The 6921-nt window shown below is 45.0% G+C and overlaps 1 long non-coding RNA gene across 1 annotated transcript; it reads left to right on the top strand.

The window, feature by feature from the left end:
* Positions 1-4014: 4014 nt before the first annotated feature.
* LOC123143948 (uncharacterized) lies at positions 4015-5497 on the top strand. The gene is made up of 3 exons (XR_006471148.1): positions 4015-4091; positions 5206-5296; positions 5413-5497. It is a non-coding gene; the product is annotated as an uncharacterized lncRNA (long non-coding RNA).
* Positions 5498-6921: the final 1424 nt, after the last annotated feature.

Below are 6921 nucleotides of genomic sequence, written 5' to 3'. Positions count from 1 at the left end.
GTTGCGCGCATCTCCTGTTGATTCTATAGTTATACTTTCATCAATGCCATTTATAATGCTTCATTATCAGTTTGATTGACCTCTATTTATCGTAAAGTGCTTGTGGCAGGAACAAGGGAATGATTTCTGTGGATACTACGTGTGCGAGTTCATCCACAACGCGACTTTGAAAAACAAGCGGGGCTACTCTAAAAGACAATATGAAGTGCGTAAGCAATAATATTCACAATTTCATTTTATTACACCATCATTTCTGTTGAGTTTCATTCATATATATGTATTAATTAACCCCCTTCTTCAAATTAGACGTGGCAGATGCGGAATGAACTCTTAGAACCAAATCGCATGAAAGCAATTCAAGAGAAATTGACGGGATTCTTTCTTGACCACGTCATCAATAAAGCCGGAGAATACCGTGTGGAAGTTGATTTCAATTGCTAGGGGATTGTAATTAAGAGATCTTATACATATTGTACATGTATGTGGCCAGTAGCGTCGGATACATGATACGAAAACTTGTTGTTCGACCAATCTCTCGGAGAAGGAGAGGTCGATCGATCACTTCTCTCGGTATGCATGACGAACTTCTGTACTCAATGGTTCTCTCGATCACTTATGTATATAGTACGTAGCGTCGACCAAGCACGGACATAAGAGAGGACACTTCTCTCTATTAATTAGCTAGCTAACACAATATATGAAACACCTAAATTAACCCCCCAAAACCCCCAACCCCCCCTCCTTTCAAAAAAAAAACAAAAACCCCAGCCACTGGAATGCTGACGCGTGGATGCCTTTTGGTCCCGGTTGGTGCCACCAACCGGGACCAAAGGCCCCCTGACTGGGCTCGGCGCACAGGGCCACATGGAGGCATTTTTGAACCGGGACTAATGGGTGGAGGTATTAGTAACGACCCATTAGTCCCGGTTCATGAACCGGGACTAAAGGCCCTTACGAACCGGGACTATTAGGTGTTTTTCTACTAGTGATAGCGTGGGTGGTGCTTGATGACGGGGCGAAGAGGGAGGCGGATGAATCGGTGGTGAGGGAACTCGAGGTGCTGGCGAGGGCAGATGAGGTAGTTCCGGCCATGGCTTTCACTCTAGATCGTTGAAATATGATCTAGGAGGAAGAGGCTCTGATGACCATATAAGATTTGGTTGGGAAGCGTATCTCCACCCTTGGGTGGCTGCGTGTATATATTGATGAAGGCGAGATAGCCAGCCGTGGCATACACGAAAGGAACTATCGCTAGGATGCGTTCCAGGTTACAGAGTTCGAATACAGGAAGTTACAGAAGAGGAGATAGATCACAAGATGAACTTAAACAGTATTCTATCTCTATCATCTAACATGCACTACCTCCACTATCTCCTTCTCTTGCGCATGACACGTCTTTGTGTAAACCATCGCGCTCATGCGCTCTGTTGTAACACAGGCTATTTAGTCTCGAGTAATACACACTGGCGACACACCCAAGATGCATCGCTTTCTCCTACCTCACGTCTACACTATCTTCCGACTGTTCGGAAGTTAGCACTGTCCTATATTATATAGGGGACGAGAGCTAGAGTTTACAGGGTGCCTAACCGATTTCACTCCTGAGATTATCTTGGCTTGCATGCCTCCTCACTCTGAGCTGCCCCCAGACCGCTTCCTGGAGCTGGGCCAACATCAGGCCTTAAATAGTATTCTATCTCTATCATCAGGCCTTCTGGACTCGTGCCATGTTGACAACTTGTTCCTCCTTCCTGTCCTTAGTGACGGTGAGAGTGGCCGGCGGTGCTTGGCTCATCGGTTCAAGGAAGTGCTGCATCTGGGCGCCTTTGATCTGAGGCAACACGATGGCCTTCCACAGGAGAAAATTGCTCTTGGTTAGCTTCTCTTGCGGTGGTGGTCCGATGGACATAGCGTGGGTGGTGCTTGATGACGGGGCGAAGAGGGAGGCGGATGAATCAGTGGTGTGGGAACTCGAGGTGCTGGCGAGAGCGGATGAGGTAGTTCCGGCCATGGCTTTCGCTCTAGCTAGATGAAATTTGATCTAGGAGGTTGAGGCTCTGATGACCATGTAAGATTTGGTTGGGAAGCGTATCTCCACCCTTGGGTGGCCGCGTGTATATATTGATGAAGGCGAGATAGCCAGCCGTGGCGTACACGAAAGGAACTATCGCTAGGATGCATTCCAGGTTACAGAGTTCGAATACAGGAAGTTACAGAAGAGGAGATAGACCACAAGATGAACTTAAACAGTATTCTATCTCTATCATCTAACATGCACTACCTCCACTATCTCCTTCTCTTGCGCACGACACGTCTCTGTGTAAACCATCGCGCTCATGCGCTCTGTTGTAACACAGGCTATTTAGTCTCGAGTAATACACACTTGCGACACACCCAAGGTGCATCGCTTTCTCCTGCCTCACGTCTACACTATCTTCCGACTGTTCGGAAGTTAGCACTGTCCTATATTATATAGGGGACGAGAGCTAGAGTTTACAGGGTGCCTAACCGATTTGACTCCTGAGATTATCTTGGCTTGCATGCCTCCTCACTCTGATCTGCCCCCCAGACCGCCTCCTGGAGCCGGGCCAATATCAGGCCTTAAACATGCGCAACACAATATGTATCACAATAAGATTCATAACCCTGCCGCGGTTTCATTCAGACAGCTGATTTCTGGCATAACATTTGGGAAATGATTACAGAACTCACAACCCAGATGAATTTTGAGAAGGGCGGGTGCATCACGTGACTGAATTACTTCTATCTCTAGTATGAATACAGTTTTGCTATTTCACATCTAGATGTGAAATAGCTATCTCACATCTAGATGTGAAATAGCTATCTCACATCTAAGTGCTTGACCGTCGGATCTCTGTTGTCTTTAGAAATCGTGCAAGTTGATCGTGACGCTCGCGCGCTCGTTGGCTTCGCGTTTGTCGCACGCTTCGGCCCGTGAGATGTTTTGGGGCTGTTGTTGGGTTTTTGTCACGAGGTCGGGCTGGCGGCCCGTTTTGTTTGTCTCGGTAGTGGGCTTTGCTCAGTTGCCTCGCCTCCTCATCATAGCGATGTTACATTTTTCTCTCGTGAAGGAGGGGGTCACTCATGTTCATTTCCACCAGTCCAGTCGTTTTCCTCTCTGTCAGGGAATTTTTGTCGAAAGAGACCACCTGTGCAGCCGAATTGCCAGAAAAGACCCCCTTTAAGACAATTTGACAAAAAAGACCCCCTTGGCCGTGGCGGCAGGCGCGCCAGGCGACACGTGTCACCTGCCGCCACGGTGTCAGGCGGCAGGCTGCCTGGAACGGGAATCAGCTGCTGCGATGAAACGGGCTGGTGCTGTGGGCCCCAACCGCCTGAGGGGCTGGCGGCAGGACTGTAGCAGCCGGGCCCGGCCGCCTCATGGACTGGCGGCAGGTCCCCATGCGGTACTCGCCAGCGCCAATGATGTAGCTACAAGTTTTTTTTTGCATGATATGTAGCTACAAGGTTTAGGCAGGCAGTGGTACCTTGCTACTTCATTATACGCGTGCGTGCCTCCATTTATATGTACTTGCATGCCAATGAGTGACCGGTTGTACATGTAGTACTTGCATGTTCGCACATACGCACTTAGGCAGTAGTAGTACTGGAATAGCTATAGCCGATTATGCATCGCAGTAATGGACAGACGTGTGCACAGTGCACGCATGCGTAGTGGGCAGCAGCAAATAAACAGACCTGCCGCCAGCCCCTGAGGCGGCTGTCCCAGCTGCTACAGTCCTGCCGCCAGCCTCTCAGGCGGCAGGGTCCCACAGCGCCAGCCCGTTCCGTTCTGCCGGCCTATTCACGTTCCAAGCAGCGTGACGCCTGACGCTATGGCGGCAGGGGCTGCCGCCTCGCACCGTGGCGGCAGGTGCCACGTGTTGCCTGGCGCGCCTGCCGCCATGGCCGAGGGGTTTTTTTTGTCAAATCATTTCAGAGGGGGTCTTTTTTAGCAATTCAATTGCGCAGGTGGTCTTTTTCGACAAAAATTCTCTGTCAGGCAGTGCTCCAGCCTCCAGGCGGCGGCGAGTTTGAGAGTGAGAAGGGAGGAGAGAGGCCCCAACGAAGTGAGTTTTCTTTCCTGCTGCTTTTTTCCCTTCTTGTTTGATTCTTTCTAGCGAGTCCTTTGTTTGTATCAATCCATTTAGGGTTTGCCCCCAATCTACAGATCTTGTGTAATTGTGAGGGGATTTCTTAGGGTTTAAAACAGAGATGGGGCGGGTAGACTTTGTGTCTAGAGTTTCAGTGGGATGGCAGGATTCTGTAGTTGTTTTTTATCAATTGTGCTGTTAAATGATAGTAGTTGCCCCCGTCTTCCTGTGCTTTTTGTGCAGACTTAATCCTTGTGGAGTTCATGTTTGTTTTGCGATTGCCATCAGTTTCTAGGGCAGGGGGGTTGATTTTTTTGCAGGCCTTCAATTTTTGTTATGGATGTGCATTGCATAGCACATCCTATACAGGGGGTCACCAAATAGAGATACATAATCTGGTTTTCCTGAACAATAAAGTTCAGTTAGTCCAGGCTGATCTCCACAATACATATGTATTTTGCTTTTCTTTGGATGAAGATGGTGTGTAGAATAGGATCCCAATAGTTTTTTTTGTTTGAACATATGTATTCAAGCATCTCAAAGGTAGAAGTAGTAATCAGTGCTATGTCACCCCTGTGTCTGAATTTTCTTTGTCCTGTGTGTTGAACATGAATTGAATGGACTGTAGTTCAGATCTGGTGAGATTGTATTTCTGAACTAGTATTTTTTTTCTTTTTCCTTTTTTTCTTTAAGTACCTTTTGACTGATAGAATGTAGTTCTGTACTGTAGTGAACACTTCTTTTTGTTTTTTCTGAGCTGGGTAGGAAATGGTGTGTTTTTTTAGTACAAATGGTGCACTTTCTGAACTTTAATCAGTTTGTGTCAGCATGTTTTTAGAAGTAATGTGGGCCATACATTGTTGCTCTCTTTTTGTTTTGACAGGGATGGTGTTCATTATATTCCCTTTGCTTCACAAATATATCGAAATATGTGGTATCATGTTATGAATTTTGCTGGGGTAGTTTTGTGAGTCTATGATTTTGTCATTTTTACGGTACTGCTATAATTCAAAGTTTTTTGTGGGTTTCTGCATGCAAACTGAATGTGGGAAAATGTCCCAAGGTCATTTTTTTTCTTTTTACCATGCAGGATGGTGTGCCCACTCTACCATTCATATTGCGAGAATGACGACCAGCAGAGCTTTGGCATATTCATCCGCGGCGGCTCTGAACATTTAACAGTATTTTTGTTTTTTTTCCTGTAACTTTTTTGTCGCAATGTTTTCCCTCCCTTTTTTCAATATAAAGCATTCTTACTAATTGTTTGACGTTCTTCTTTTTGTTTTGGTGTCAGCAGAACATCCCATGCAACTCGAGGGGTTTGACTTGGTGTTAGTAGACCATCCCATGCAACGACCCCGGGCTCGACTCGAGGACGGGGGGGGGGGGGGGGGTAGTTGCAAGTCAATCCTCGACTTGCAACTGCTGCCTTTTTTTCCTTTTAATACGAGTCTAAATCGTTGTGAAGATAGTGGTAAGCTGTTTTTGAATGTTTTTTTTGTGGATGCATGCCTAGGTAGGCTGACAACGGTAGTAGGCACATGTTGGTGATTTCTCATATAATCCACAAAAAGTATCAGTTTGTTAGATTTGAATCTTCCCTATTTTTTAATGGTGCATTTTCTGATGTACTAGAGTGATGTGTTTTGTGCAACTTTGCGTGCCTAGAATACAAAACTGCCTGCTATTCAAGTGTCTCTAGATCTGGTACAGCCAAAACAAGCAAGTGCTGAACTTTCTGTGCCTATAATATAAACGTGTCCGGACTATTTTTTCTAGTTACTAGTTGTATTGTATCTACTAATGGCCTCAAGTACAGTAGAGGGGTTAGTATTCCTGGTGGTAGTCAGAGTCAGCCATGGGGAAACAGGATAAGCAGAGTACAGTAAGTCAGGCAAGGGAGGCCACTTAGGTTCGGTGTAGTGTTGAAGTAGGCGAGTATATGTATGCGTTGACGTAGGTTGAGTGTACTGTGTTGTCTATAGTTCATGAACTTTTCAGTGTTGTTGTTTGATGTAGTTCTAGAAGGCTTTTCAGTGTCGTGATATTTTTGTACAAAAATATGCTTGTAGTTCATGCCATGAGACTAGCCAGTATTTTTGCATCTGTCTTTTGTGTGTGAGCTGCTTGCTTGCTGTAATATTTCTTCCATACTAGAGGTCTACAATTTTGATTATCTGAGAGGATCAACTTCAGTTTTGAAATTAAGCAATTTGTTTTGCCGACAGTTTTGCCATAGTCTTTTTTTAGTGTTCAACCAGCAGATTTACATGTTGTTTTGATGTATGTTCTTGATTTTTCTGCCGCTCATGCTTCATTTATAAATGGTTCTATTTTTTCATTTTTTGGGTCTTTTTTCTGACTGTTTTGAAATAGGATAAGTGGAGTTGTTTATATAGTTCTAGCAGATTTTTTGCTGATACTATAGTTTTCTATTAAAAAAATCAGTGTAGTAATCTGCACACAAGCATGTTGTATTTCTTTTATAGTTGTTGGTCGAATTCACTTTTTAATTGTAGTGTTTTGATGGTAAGGGATGGTAGCATCCCCCCAGGAGTATAATTTTATTTTTTTATGTTTAATTGGGACAATTGTATTATGACACCACATTTTTTTCTTTTGTTGCTTGACCAGGAACCTTCGCCCGGTTTGCTTTTCGCATTGTCAGAGTGACAATGGTCAGAGCTTCGACATGTATGTTTGCGATGCTGACGAAACCTTCATAGTAAAGTTTCTGCCATGTTTTTTGTCCTTTTTCCCCTAGTGTTACAATCATTTTTCGGTTTGTTTTTTAATTTTCTTTTAC

Source organism: Triticum aestivum, chromosome 1B, assembly GCF_018294505.1.
Source record: "Triticum aestivum cultivar Chinese Spring chromosome 1B, IWGSC CS RefSeq v2.1, whole genome shotgun sequence".
NCBI classification, from domain to species: Eukaryota; Viridiplantae; Streptophyta; class Magnoliopsida; order Poales; family Poaceae; genus Triticum; species Triticum aestivum.
This window is presented reverse-complemented; position numbering and strand designations above follow the sequence as displayed.